Source organism: Protopterus annectens, chromosome 4.part0 (genome assembly GCF_019279795.1).
Source record: "Protopterus annectens isolate FY-2018-M chromosome 4.part0, PAN1.0, whole genome shotgun sequence".
In the NCBI taxonomy this organism is placed as follows: Eukaryota; Metazoa; Chordata; order Ceratodontiformes; family Protopteridae; genus Protopterus; species Protopterus annectens.
The window spans coordinates 77,673,106-77,688,032 of NC_056733.1; positions in this window are offsets into that span (position 1 = coordinate 77,673,106).

The following is a 14,927-nucleotide window of genomic DNA, read 5'->3' on the forward strand; positions in this document are numbered from 1 at the left end:
GTGGGAATGATATGATAAATATAAAAATATTACCTTATGGGGTTCCAGTGATGGTTGTGGTTGTGCTGATGGTGGAAGGGGAGTGATGTAGGCCAGCAAACAGGTCAGTGAAAGCCAATCACTGTGTGCATGCCTGCACTACCAGAACCTGGGAAGCTCAGACGTCATGCAGATATCAATTCAATTTTGTTTTCAGGCAAAATAGTTAAAACAACTAATGTTATTATCTATTTGAAAAGTCAAATTTATAAATGTGATTTTGAATGCAAAACCTGCAGGATGCATAATTGTTTGCTTAGGAATTTTTCATACTTTAGAGTAAGAACAGGGAGTCAATAGAAAAAAGAATCATTACTTACTATTGACAGGGTTTTCCCAGGGATCTGTCCTTAGACCCCTACTGTTTGGCATATACTTCTTAGCGGTCCAGGCAAATATGAAAGTCCTGTGGCTGACCAAGTTTGTGGATGACTGTAAGTTGATGTTAACATACTGCAAGAGGGTCTCACTGCTACAAATAACTGGTGCCAAAGTCATGGCCTTAAGTTAAATGCAAAAAAATATATTATCGTACCATATGGCAAAAACACAGCCCCTGTTGATTACCACATCAACGGCAACCCCCTAAGCACACAACCCATGGTGACAGACCTGGGAACTCAGGTTGACAACAAGCTCACATTCGACCATCATATGGCGGTGTTGGTCAGCAAAGCCTTTTACTTGGTTCATCTCATAAGTAAAGGGATTGCATCCAGAAAAAAGGAGGTTATTACCTCTCTGTACTCCTCGCCTTATTAGACCTATAATTGAGTATAATACCCCATTTGGTAAGTACCTCTCCAAACACCTGCACTAACTGGAAAGGCCAAAGAAATGCCTCAAAAAGAGAATCCATGGCCTCCAACACCTATCCTATATTCCCATACATGTCAAACAGAGTACCTCGCTGACCCTCTTCAAATGCAATCTTGATGAGTGGATGGGAAACCATAAATTTGTCCCAAGGGTTTCACCTTTGTCCCTCATTGACAGGGGTGACAGGTGCTGATTGAGGTTTCTTTTTTGGAGATAAACTCTTGGCTAGGCTTGTAAGGGCCTCAGGGCCATTAGCCCAGTAACCTGTTATGATCCTATTATCCTATGAACAAGCTATGTGCATCTGTCAAACAATATAATTTATCAGCAAATGAGAAGGGGTAAGTATCTTAAATATAACTAGAAAGAGAGGCGAGAGCCACAGCTTGAATACTGGCAGGGATAAATTTATTTCATACACACCACTCATTTCAAGTCTCAGACTGCATGCAATGCAAGGTTCAGCATTCTGTAGTGTTGCAGATTTTGAATGCCCACATTACCATGGGAACAGAAACATAGTATTGCTGCTGTTAGTAGTGCAGAAGCAGATGATATTGCTTGTAGACAGGATGTTTAATGTGGTGTCCCCATGTTTTGTCTGCAGTAACACTATGTGTTCTTTGCCAGAGGCTAATGTTAAGTTTTACTGTTTCTTGGAATGTTCTGTTTATGTCTTCTGCAATGTATGACAGATCATACCTGCAGGATGTTGAGTGAATGAATAGAGTGTGAGACCATGCTTTCCAAATAGAACAACACTTAATCACGGGGGGAATTAATTAGTGCACATCAAGCTGGTCTCTAATGCTCTCAGCATATATCAAAACTTAATTACATAGCTCATTAACAAGGTTTCAAAGCAATCTCAACATACATCAACTTAGTAGAATATAATAGCAATAACCAACAATGTAGGTGTGGTATATTGAAGATTTAACCACAGTTGGTGTAGCTTAATCATGAGGGCAAGGCCCGAGTGATTAAACAAAGCCAACTGTGGGTAAATCTTTAATATACTGAATCACAAACTCAGTTATTGCTATTATAGAATTATATTATTTAGGAAAAAAAGTACTTACTTTTCTTAAATAATGTCTTTGTATGAAGACTCTGTGGTGTTCTTCTGCTATCTTTGGAGATCCTGCTGCTTTTTTTGATGTACTGTGCATACGTATGGGACTTACGTTCCCATGCTTACGCAGTATATCACTGCTTTGGAAAGGATGCAACAGAGAAAGAAAGATCTCTATTCCACCTTTTTGTTTTAAATAAGGCTGAAATTTGGACATTTTAGAGGTATGAGAGAGACAAAATGGAGAAAACACAAGGAAAATCAGGTACATTTCTTTAGTTTTGAATGACGTACCTGATTGTCCTAGTATTTTCTCCATGCCATCTCTCTCGTATCTCCTGACTGTCTGGATTTCTAATTTTATTATTATTTTTTTTTTTTTATGGTGAATAAAACTTAAGTTGTAGCATACAGTAATGGAAAAAGTCTAAGTGACTGGACTTTTCCATCGGTATATGCTTGATTTACAATGGGCACGCTGGTTGGGCTGACCAGTCAGCGTGCTTGTTTTTGAATGTTAATGGTCAGTTATTGTATAATATCACATGTAGCACTGTCTTGACATCAGTAACACTCTGGTGTAGAACCTTATGCATTAGTATACTATTTACAAATTAAAACGGATCAAATTAAGCATACTTGCTTTATAGATGAATACATCACATGCTTAGGCCTCTGTGGTGGCAAAAACAACCAGTTAATTCATAGATGTCAATTTCAACATTATCAGAACCAGGCATTAGGTTGTCAAGGAAATTGATCCAAAGACATCTGTTTCAGCTTCACTAAAGTTATCCTACAGGATTATGACAAATCATTGAACAAAAATATTTTTGCAGCATGTATCTTGTTGTGCAGAGGAATCTGTGATGCAAAGGTATCTTTAGCCTGAAAATTGTGGTGAGAACAGTGCCTATAAAATAAGTGCACAGGTTTGTAAAATTTGATTAATGGTTACCAGCCATTTCAATATTTATGTAAAAAGAGATTTAAATTAGTAATGGATGACCAGTTGGTGGTCTGCATATTTATCCTGAGGTAAGGATGTGTTAGTAATGGCAATGGCCTGGTCACAGTGTTGAACATTTTTAGAATCATACTGCTATGGCATTGTATTCATAGGGATTGGTCAGCACTATAACGTTGATGGAATATAATGAGTTCTACATGAGACAGTCCAGGAGCTCAGCACTAAAGATCTATTAACATGTTCTACATGATAACCATGGAATCATTACCAATGATCAACAAACTAATCAAAAAATAAATGAAGAGTGCCACAGTTTTGTTACAAGTCTATGATATCCTGATAATAGGATGGCATAAAGGGAACAATATGATGTATCAATTATTTGCATCTACAAAAAATATGTTATCTGCAAATCAAGAAATACTACTTTGCAGATGAAGATTGGTCAATCCCCCACCCCCTTTCCTGCATATCAGTGAGGTGGCCAATCAAATCCATAACATTATTTTAAAACGTTGCCTCTGAAATGTCTAAAGACACAAGGTTTAGCCATTGTATTAATTCTTAATCATATTTCATTCTACAAGTCATTTAATCACCTGCTCTTTATTTTCCTTGCTCTATCAAAACCATACCCAGGATTCATTAAACTCTGTGTAGGTTTTGTGCGACATGTGTGCGTGGTGATGCATGGTGAGCAGCAGAGCTCATTGCATATTCATGCCGTGTACCGTGTTTAAACACAAATAAGCAAGGTTTTGTGACTGGCAACAGTGTTGCTGGCCAGGAAACCATGTAAGCGAACAAAGCTAGTACTCCTATTTAAATCAAAGCACTGATGGTCTGCGGATTTGAGTGGAATGCTACAATGATCACCAGAGCTTCACAATCTCTTAGTGCAAGACATCTGGACAAAAGCCAACATAATGGGGGGGGCAATAACCCAGATATAGAGACATATTTGCCCTATAGAAATGTACTAGAATAACCAGATGTTTCTGTTAAGATACAGTTTCTGAAGGATTTGAAGTCTGAAACTCAAATGTATGTAATATGAATTATATCAGTCCTGATATCATCCCAGTGATATGGCAGAAAGCCACACCTTTGGTAAGGAACACATCTGTACATTCTGTGAAAATCCGGACACTTGAGAAATATATGGTCCAAACACAGTAAAGGACAGTGTATCTACACTGCTGACTATTATGAAATCCCATTCCTGGCATTCTGTACTAACATTGTGTAAATGATCTTTAAGGGTACATGGACAGCCATGTAAAATAAACACTCAGGGGAAGTGTGTGCATTGAATAGAGACACACAGATGAATTGTGGAAATGAACACAAGGAAAGAGGACAGGTGAAACAACCTAATGTACAGCAGATGAGGGCATGTCAATGGAAGATGGTTGTAGGAGCAACACCAATTACATATTAATATGGTACAGTAGGGACTGCACAGTGAAAATGTGTATTATGTGACTGTCACAGAAAGTAACATAACAATGGAGAGGCTGTCTGTGTTAGATAATCATCCTTACATGAATAATGCAGAGGACATCTGTCAGGGATGTTATATACGATTTGGGTAGGGTGCATATTGGGAAGCTGTGCAAACTGATTTGCCTGAATATGAGTGTAATTTCAGCAGAGGTCTCAAGCAAGTGCGACACAGGTAAAGTCTCATGGGCAACATTAAAAGAATCAACCACAATCATGGACAATATCAGAATAATACCAGGAGTAATCCCATCCCTCTGACATAACATATGTGATGTAGAGAGATCAGAGATGATTCTGCACAAACACACTTGAACAACTATTATGATATATCCACACTCTATGAGGATAATCACGCACACTGTCTTGGAACAGTGACATTTGTTGGTGGTGTTAGGAGGGACTCTGCTTTACCTGCATATGACATTATGAGCAATACAAGCTAGCTGACTGGTGTGCATGGCATATATATATATATATATATATATATATATATATATATATATATATATATATGTATGGATTCACTTTATATCCTCGAAATACTGAAATGTCAAAATTCAGTATGTCGAGGCTATAAAGTCGAAACCTAACAAGAACGAAAACTCAGAAGTGCAAAATTCAAAATCTTGCATATGGGAGATTTTGAATTAGCGCTTCTGCTGTCCACAAACACACACCTTCCTACACACACACACACACACACACACACACACACACACACACACACACACACACACACACACACACACACACACAAACACACACACAAGCTCTGAATTACATAAAAACAGGGGGGGCAAGCCCCCCTGCATCCCCATGTGGGGGGCGGTGCCCCGCACACACACCCTACTAAAATATTCTAACTCCGAGGTCGCACTACATGCAAAAACACACAAAATACCACCACACAAGCTACATTCTCCTTGCACACACACATCACAGCAACAAAACACACTAACACACGCCACAGCCCCTACCCAAAACCCTTAACACATCAACACTTACCTGAATCCATAACCACAGCAAAACACCAGTAGCGCTAATTCAAAACCTCTGGTATGTGAGGTTTTGAATTTCGTGCTTCTGAGGTTTCATTCTTTTCAGGACTCCACTTTATGGGCTCAAAATACTGAATTTTGATATTTCAGTATTTCGAGCTTCTAAGGTGAATCCATGTATATATATATATATATATATATATATACATATTTATATATATATATATATATATATATATATATATATATATATATATATATATATACATATATATATATATATATATATATATATATATATATATATATATATACACATATATATATATATATATATATATATATATATATATACATATATATATATATATATATATATATATATATATATGTATGTTTTTGTGCATCACCAGAAGAGGTAACACATATGCATCTGGTGTAACAACTTCATGGAGGTTCTGCATCATCAGACAGTAATGTTTATACCAGGAAAATAATACCTATGTATGGCCAATAAGCTGTGTGACAGCTCACTATGACAAAGGTGGTAAACACCGGTTACACATCAGTAGGAGGATGTGTAGGGAGGTACATGAAGAAGGGTGCATTGTACTCAGTTATTGGTGTGATGAAGGCTGGGAACTATGGAGGTATTATAGCCTCTGATGCAGATGTCCTTCACATACTCAGTAATTGTGTTACATTCAAAGGAATAGTCAGCACTGTAACCACATGCTGGTGGATGTTCCACTAACCATCTACCCCAGGACACTGGTAACATACCTATTGTTCTGATTATAGGGTGTGATGTCCACATTATACTTAGGTTGTGTTTTTTTTCCTGACGTAACAAATCCTCCCCTATTTTCTTGTCATGGCTGTGACAGCAATCTTTGGAGTGTGTTGATACTGTCTGTATTATACTAGCCTCACAGATGGAGTCAATGATTGCCCACAATCTGTAGTCCTTCAGGCAGCTGTTTTGGACACAGGATGTGTATGTCATCTGTGATGTCCGTTACTTAAATAATGGACAGAAAAGGGCCTAGCAGACAGCCCTGATGTAGGGACCTGATCACTGGACCTGAGATATAGGTCACTTCACACATATCAACATAGTTAGATGACACGTATGTGATACACTGGTCTACCCACTTGGTAATATGGCTGTTTATGGCCACATCTGATAGTGTTGATTGAATACCTCAGTGTGGATTTGTGTCAAATGCCTTGGCCTGGTCAAGTTCAGCAGGATAGTAGAGTTGTCATCATGCATGCCCTCGATGACCTCTTTGAGGACATCTATTAGATGTGACAGACACGATGTAGCATTAACAACTCACACAGGTCTGTTGCACACAGCCAGGATATTACTAGTGTCCATTAAGTTAAAGGTGCTACCCCCCCCAACTCAGATGGATGCATGTTTATGTACACCCTTCTATGGGAACATAGCCCATGTGGAGGGTGTGTTGAAGTGTGTATTCAACCATATCAGGAAAGTGTATGTGCTGAGTCATGCCACAGGCAATCTGTGATGTTGTTACAGCCCATTGATTCTGTATAAGCCTGGATGAAGGTAAGACAGTGGCATACTGCCTATCCTGATCTGGCCTAGGGTTTTGACACAATCCTCCATGTAAGCATCATTGAAAAACTCTCCCAGCTGGGGATTAACCCTTACTTCAATAGATGGGCAACCAATTGGCTCACTGACAGAACACATACTGTGAAAGTTGGTGAATCAACTTGTACCAGTAGACTTGTCACCGTTGGTATTCCCCAGGGATCTGTGCTTGGCCCTTTACTGCTTGGAATCTATTTCTCAACAATTCAGGCTAGAGTATATGGCCTTTGTCTTACAATGTTTGCTGATTCTTGCATATTGGGTGCAATCATTGACTCCACCAATGATGATATACTACAGGAGGGGTTAACACAGACAAATGATTGATGACAAAGCCACATGCTCTTCAAATACATACAGAAATTTGTCTTTATTCTGTCCTTAAAAGTGGAATTCCATACTAATTGCAGCATTGACAACAGTCCTGCTATGCTGAAACCCAGCGATGCAAGCAGATGCAGATTGTAATCTGAACTTCAACCACCAAGTGTCCACACTAGTATTGAAAGCCTATGTTGTACACGTCATAAGTCATGCTGTCATATTCAGATCTTAAAATTGTATGACAGCACTATACTCGAACCTCATCAGAACACTAACAGAGTATAATGCTCTCTTTTGCATGTACCTCACTAGACACATGCATCAGTTGGAGAAACCACAGGGGTTTCTCACCAAGAAAACACAGGGCCTACAAACCATGCCATGATGTATGTGGATTGAAAGCCATGTCACTGTAATCTGTATTGTATAGGATGATGTGACTTCTGCCTGGCCTCCAGGCCAGTCTCTCACCTTGGTCTGGTGGAAATAGTGCATATCCTCAAATCAGATATAGCTGATGACATCAGCAATTTCTGTTGAGGAGAATATGGTAATAACAGTGTCTGACATGCTGGTGTAAAAGGCTCTCTGTAATGTCAAACAAGAGCACAAACACACACACACACACACACACACACACACGCACGCACGCACGCACGCATGCACGCATGCACACACACACACACACACACACCCAGCTGACTGCAGTGAGAACAGAACCCCTGCCTAAGTACAAAGACTACAGACCTCTGTATTTAAGGAAGGCACCACAACTTTATAGCTGATGGCATCCGTAGTGTTTGCTGAGGAGCATATGGTAATAACAGTGTCCTATATGCTGGTGTAAAAGGCTCTCTGTAATGTCAAGCAAGAGCACACAAACACACACACACACACACACACACACACACACACACACACACACACACACACACACACACACACAAGTCAACTGCAGCGAGAATAGAACACCTACCTATCAAAGTACACAGATTTCAGAACTCAGAACTTTACACAAGCAGCACGGCACAAGTCTGACTTTTACAAGACTGCAGGTCAACTTATAGGGGATGACATGACCAAGACATGTTGGAGAGAAGATGTTGAGAGGCCTGCATGAAATGGATGTGTGGGCATGTGCAGCTATCAAAATACTGTCAATCCATGGGATTGGAGTAGTAACTGTAGGATGCACGCTTCTGCTGTTCTGGCTAGACACACACAGTTGACTACAGTGAGAACATTACCCCTGTCTATCTAAGTACACAGTCTACAGAACTCAGTATTTACCCAGGCGCCATGGCACAAGTCTGACTTTTACAGGAATGGAGGTTAACTTATAGTGGATGACATCAGCAGGACATGTTGAGAGAAGATGCTGGGAGGCCTGCATAGGTTCATAACTTCATAGGTTAATAGGAGGTTACTAGCCTCATGGCCCTAGGATGTTTACAAGCCTAGTCATGTAAAAGCACAAGTACACTTATTGAGAATAGTTAGATGATGGTTGTTAGCAAACCGATTTTATGATCGGTACTGATTGATCCTGTCCATGAGGAACATAGCTGCTACCCAAGGGGTGAATTTACAATCAATTGTCAAGATTGCACTTGAACAGGATCATTCAGGAGCACTGTTTCACATGCAGTGGGAGCCTATTACAGTGGAGTGGCAATTGCTAGGAGATATATCTCTCTCCCCAACATGTTCTGTTTATGTCACAGGCTAGGTTGAGATTCCTGGAACAGGTTGTTCTTGCCCTATTTGATTCAAAGATATCCAGCACTTACAGTAGGGTAGGGTCTGAGACTGCTTTGTAGGCCAGGCATAGGTCATCTCTCAGTAGCCTGCATGACACTGAGTACAGTGATAGGTCTTTCAGTCTTTCCATGTATGTCATGCTTTAAAAGCCCTGGATTCTCCTGGTCACAAACGTCTGTGTTTTCTCCAGTTGCTGCAGGTGTCTGGTGAGGTACAGACAGAAGGGAGAACTGTACTCAGTTAGTGGTCTGATAAAAGTAGAGTACAGCAGAATTGTGATCTCCCTGGTATTGGATGTGATGGCCTTATTTATGAGGTGCACAATGTCGAATGTGTGTCTCACCATTATGGATGCATAGTGATTGAAGTGTAGATTGCTATCAACATGTGTTTCCAAGTCTTGCAACTCTGTGCTTGAGCTTAGAGGGGTGCTATGTATATCATAATTAACAGGGGTACTTCATTGTCAAAGGGGTCAATGAGGCAGTTTTTGCTATAAGGTTCAGTTTATGAGATTGGCACCAATCATTTGTCTGTGTCAGCCCCTTCTGTAATATGTTAACATTGTTGGGAGACTCTATATGACTGCATCCAGTTGACAGTCAACTGCAAATGTTGTAAGCCACAAGCCATCTACCATCATCTGGACTTCAGAGAAATAGTTTCTAAACATTTGAGGGCCCAGCACAGATCCTTGTGGCATTCCACTGGTAAGTGGTCTAGTGGTGGAGGTGCAGCCCCCACCTTTGACAGTGTGTGCTCTGTCAGTGCCATTTGGCTATCCATCTAGTAATGTATGGATTAATTCTATGATGGGAGATTTTTTTCTATGATACCTGAATGGGGGATAGTGTCAAAGGCCTAAAATTACTCAACATAGGGGCTATGTCCTGTTATCCCTCATCCAGGTCTTTGGGGTCAGTATCAAAGAAGTCCACTAGGTATAATAAGCAAAATCTACTCTTGACAAAACCAAAATGGGTTGGGTCAAGTGTGTTGAAGGTCATCTATGTCCCTGTGGATAAGGTCCATGCTGATTCCTTTTCTAGCATTGCAGATGATGCTTTTTAGGCTTATTGCGTCAATAATTCTAGTTCTGCATGTTACCAGATTTATATGCATTGCATATCATGCAACATTTGATATTAATTTCTGTAGTATAGGGAATATATGTGTGGAAAAAGTAGTTAGATACCAGGGTTACAGTGCCTGAGGGAGGCAACACATGGCTGTATTGTAAATATGTGACATATTGTTAGATAGAACCTTCAGTTTGGTATGTTTCCACATGTAATTTCATGTCATAGACAGGAAACAGACAGTAAACATCAGTAATACATAATAATATTTACTTTTCCATAGCATGGTAAGCAGGGGGGTTTGAGCGATGGTTGGAAAAGTATTTGCACATGCAGGATACACATTTTCAATACTTTCCATGTTTGCGCATAGTTAAGCAGTGCTCAAATGTGATCCGCATTGCGAAAAGTCTGACAGTTAGTACTGAGTCTATGAAACACACCTGCTGCTTAACTGACTCGGTGGCAGCAGGTGTAAATGCATGGACACATTTCTTTTTGGCCCCAGACGATACTGGGTTCAAATCCAGGTGTATCCATTACTTTTAAAGACTTTTACATAAACATTGATAATGCAATGACATGAATTCTTTATAGTATGTGTGTTGCTGTGTGTTGACATAGCACAGTGGGGTTAAGCGGCATTGTGTTGACGTAACCACAACATTGTGCTGCCACTCACTGTTGCTGCACATTGGTGCACGATGTGCACCTCTGCAAACATAGAGCACAAAAAGTGAAAGGATCCATTGCTTTTCTGCTACTTATGTGCATTGTGTGTGATTCAATTTTTTGACCAGATTAAAGGTGTTAAAATAAGGTTGATAGGAAAGTGGTGAAATGGGGAGCAAGCAGGGGGAAGAACAAAGGGAAAGTAGTACAGGAATGTGCAGGAGGGAGGTAGGAAAGAACCATAGCTATCCATTTCTTTAACAATGTAAACTGAAAATATGTGCAGAGCATTAATTGAATTTGGACTGTCATCTCCACAAAGAGGAGTGACAGCAACACAATCATGTTGTATAGGCAATTGGACCAAATCAAGTGAGTCAAGAAGACACATGTGCAAAGTGGAGAGCTACGTATGTGATGATTATTTTTTTTTTTTGTGGGACAGCCGCCCATTTTATTTTTTAAATTTAGTAAGAGAGGACTGCTGTGTAAGAGCCATAGATATGTTTGGGTCAGGTAAGTTGGGTTGGCAAGGAACCAAATGCAAACATACAGACAAGAGACAAGGACAGTGATGGACACAAAAGGTTAGGAAACACCATGATTGGGGTGAAGGACGAGACAAAGCAGGCTGAGGGACATCAAGCTTGAAGACACTGAGAATTAAGTCCTCACCCACTGGACTGACATCACTGTCCCCTTAGTCCACTGGTGGTTGGAATGCTTGACATCTCCTCCTCCTCTTATGGACCATGAAGGAGAGCAGCCTCTCCATCCGGTGTAGGTGTGCACCAATGGTGAGGCACACAACCCTATGCACCATTCCTGGCAACTCCCTGCTGGTGATGAAATCACCACCTCTGCCACTGATCCCAGAGGGTACCACTGCATCAGCTTGTGGGGCAGTACTACCTGAGTGCACAGGTGGCACAGGGGCAGCAGAGACAGTGCTGCCAGGTTGGCTCCCAGACATACTGGGCATCAGTGCTGGAGCCTGTGGAGTGGGATCAGGCTGATCCACTGGTGCTGGCCTACCTCACTGTGCTGTGTAGCATTTATTGATGTGGTACACATGGATGACATGGAGACATTTTGACAACACGACAGAAAATAAAAAAGAGAGATAAGGGTTGGTGTGAGAGAAAAAAGAGATAAAATTAGTGCCATCATGTGTGACATACAATGCATTAATATGATTACACAACTTTTTTATCTGAAATATTACATTTAAGTATACATCATAACAGATGCACAATATACTACAGATTTCTGAAAATAATCTTTGAAATGTGCATATATTGCACATATGCCTTTTCCAGTTTATACAGATTACAGTTTACAGCAGGTGATTTGTGCTACTGGTATAGAGTTTTTAATTTAATGTAAATATTATTGAAGAAACAACAGTATTGTATAGTTGTGAATTGTGTTATTTGAGCCCACAACCTCTGACTACAGTGTAACACTGGACTCTTACAAGCGGTTTGTGCTACAGACTAATGCATGCATACTTGGTTTTACAGTTGGAATATGCATGCTCAATTTGATACAACTCTGCAAAAGACCATAAAAAGCTATCTGTAACTTTTAATGCTACAGTAACACTTCTGTTCTGCTGCATACATACCACTTGCTTCCCTCAGTCTCTCCAACTGAGCATGAGCTTGGCGAATGAACTCACACTCAGTGGCAGCTGTGAGCATTATGCATACCAGTCTTGCATATATTTAGCTTTCTAAGTCTTACCAGTACTCACTTAATGTAATACTAACAAAGCTGTGGGATGTCTACAGTCTCAAATTCCTCTAACCAATGGTTGAGAGTATCCCTTTTTCTCCTGTGTAGGTCATCATAATGATGTCCTAAATTACTCTTCAGTGTGTGGGATACCAGTGGCACTGGATACAGCCTGGGCCAAACTATTCCACACCTCAGACTTGTACTGGGAGCCAGAATAGTCACCCCTGCAGAAGTCTTTGGCTGTGGTGCTTTACCAGGAGTCCAATAAATATCCTGGACTCCTGGGTACCCCACCTATGTGCCCTAAATCTGGTACCTTTCCCTCTAACTCCAGCCAAGTCTACCAGCCAAGCTAGAACAATGGAAACTGATGCTTTTTCACCAATTCCAGTTATCATGTTTACTAGTAGTGCGCAAACCTGAGTAACGATGAAAACCTTGTTTGCGGGATGCTAAGCGGAGAGACATACACAAGGGGCATAGATGTAATGACCTGACACATTTGTTTTTACCTTTATACACTGAGAAAATTGATTTCTACATTGTCAGATTCAAACCTAGGCATAAGGGAAAAAAACATGTTTTTCACAGTGTTGATTTTCCATCTATGCCACAGAAGAAGTGCTGCTCAGACATATGAATCATACATAAATACAGATGACAGCTTCAGCTGTTACACATGTATGTGTGTGACCTGACAAGGTTATTGGATATAGATGCAGTTGTGTATGTGTCTTAGGTAATTGTGAAGGCCATGCAAGTCCAGGTAGCAGAATTATACTAACAGAAATATAGTACACAGTATACCCTCAGTCATACATCTGAAAGCACAATAATGGTGCCTCATCCCTCATTTTATTTTATTTTATTTTTATTTCACATTTGTTAACTGGGCTGGTCCAGCTGAGTTACAAAAAAAAACATTTTCAGTGGAGACCCAAGGAGAAAAGTTCCAGTAACATCTATAGCAATAAAAAGTAAAAGAAACAGTATACATAAGATAAAATAGAGTACAAACTAGAATGCCAGTATACAGAACAAATTATAGTTGTCACATAAGAGTGCGAGTACTACAAATATAAACATACAAAAAGTGTAGTCACAGTGCTGAAAAGTTAGCATGTTCTAAAATTTGTAAGAATTAGAAGTAATTCCAAGACACTTCCTAAATAGAGGTTGTAGAAAGTGAATAGACAGAGGTATATGGGAGGTTAAGTGGGGTGATTGCAATGACAGATCTTGGAGTTAAGCAGGTGATCTTTTAGTGTCTTTTTAAAGTTGTTGGCATGAATTATACTTCTGATACGTAATGGGAGTTTGGTCCAACTATGAGAGACAGAGTATTTATAAAGGTTTTTTGCCTATATTTTTACAGGGTTTATAGATCAGTAGTAACAGTTAGTTGGAACTACAGAGAGGACGACTGGGGTGTAATAGGACTGAAGTTTGGAAAGTGATGGGCAGGTAGTGGGTTTATTGAGAAGGGAGTGAGCAGTTGGAGTTGAGTGGGAGTAAGTTGATGTGGGAGTTCAAGCCAGTGAAGTTTCTGTAGGGCCAGACAGCAAATCTAGCAACTTTATTGTATGTTGATTTGAGTTTGTGAATAACAGAAGACTGTAGGGTGGGTAATAAGAAAGATCTAGCAAGGCCATGTTTTGATTCTGCACTAAGGCATTTTTTATTTCTGTAACATAGGCCTAATTTTTTTGATGCTTTGTTGAACATGTAGGTCAAATTTTAGTTGGTCATCAATAATGGTGCTGAACAGTTTAGCTTGTGTTTCAACTTTTATAATAGTGTTGTTGAGAGGACAGATTGAAAAGGTAGAATTACAGTGAGAGGGGGCATTAGGAAGAAAAAGGAGGAGCTTTGTTTTATTGAGATTGATAATGAGCTGATTGTCATTGAGCCATCTTTCTACAGAAGAAAAGGAGTTTTGTGTAGTAGTTAACAGGTTTGACAAGTTTACAGAGACAGAAATCAATGTGGAGTCATCTGCATATTGGACAATAGAGGAGTGACAGCAAGAAGTATGGAGGTTATTGGTAAAAATGTTGAATAGCAGGGGGCCAAGGATGGAGCTTTGGGGTACCCCAGTTTGGATAGAGAGGAAAGGGGAGCAAGAGTTAAACTATCTAACTGATTGTGTCTGTTAGAGAGGTAGCTGGAGAACTAGTTGAGGTCAGTGTAAGAGAGGTTGAGACAGGATAGTTTGGAGAGGAGCAGAGAGTGAGAAACAGTGTTGAAGGCTTTAGATAGACTGAGGAACAGGCAAGATACATGTTTGTTGTTGTCTCTGGCCATAGAAACAGTTTCA